The sequence below is a fragment of the Heterodontus francisci genome, unplaced genomic scaffold, assembly GCF_036365525.1.
Source record: "Heterodontus francisci isolate sHetFra1 unplaced genomic scaffold, sHetFra1.hap1 HAP1_SCAFFOLD_708, whole genome shotgun sequence".
Classification (NCBI taxonomy): domain Eukaryota; kingdom Metazoa; phylum Chordata; class Chondrichthyes; order Heterodontiformes; family Heterodontidae; genus Heterodontus; species Heterodontus francisci.
In genome coordinates, this window is record NW_027141297.1 from 46,771 (window position 1) to 47,101 (window position 331).

Consider the following 331-nt stretch of genomic DNA (forward strand, 5'->3'; position numbering starts at 1 on the left):
TGTCAGAAGTGGGATTTGAACCCACGCCTCCAGTGGAGACTGCGACCTAAACACAGCGCCTTAGACCACTCGGCCATCCTGACTGCCTGCGATATGCTATCAATGCTAAGGAAATTATTCATTCTTTGTGAAAGTATTTGTGAGATTGTGGAAATGTCTGGAAGAGGAAAGATCGGCGGGAAAGCTCGGGCCAAGGCCAAGTCTCGCTACTCCCGGGCTGGACTGCAGTTCCCGGTGGGCCGTGTTCACAGGCTCCTGAGAAAGGGTAACTGTGCTGAGCGTGTGGGTGCCGGAGCCCCGGTCGATCTGGCTGCTGTGCTCGAGTATCTGA

General features: G+C 54.7%; 1 non-coding gene across 1 annotated transcript; it reads right to left on the reverse strand.

Annotated features, from left to right (window-relative positions):
• On the reverse strand, positions 1–83 carry trnal-uag (transfer RNA leucine (anticodon UAG)). Its single transcript has one exon. It is a non-coding gene; the product is annotated as a tRNA-Leu (tRNA).
• Between the last annotated feature and the right edge of the window lie 248 nt (positions 84–331).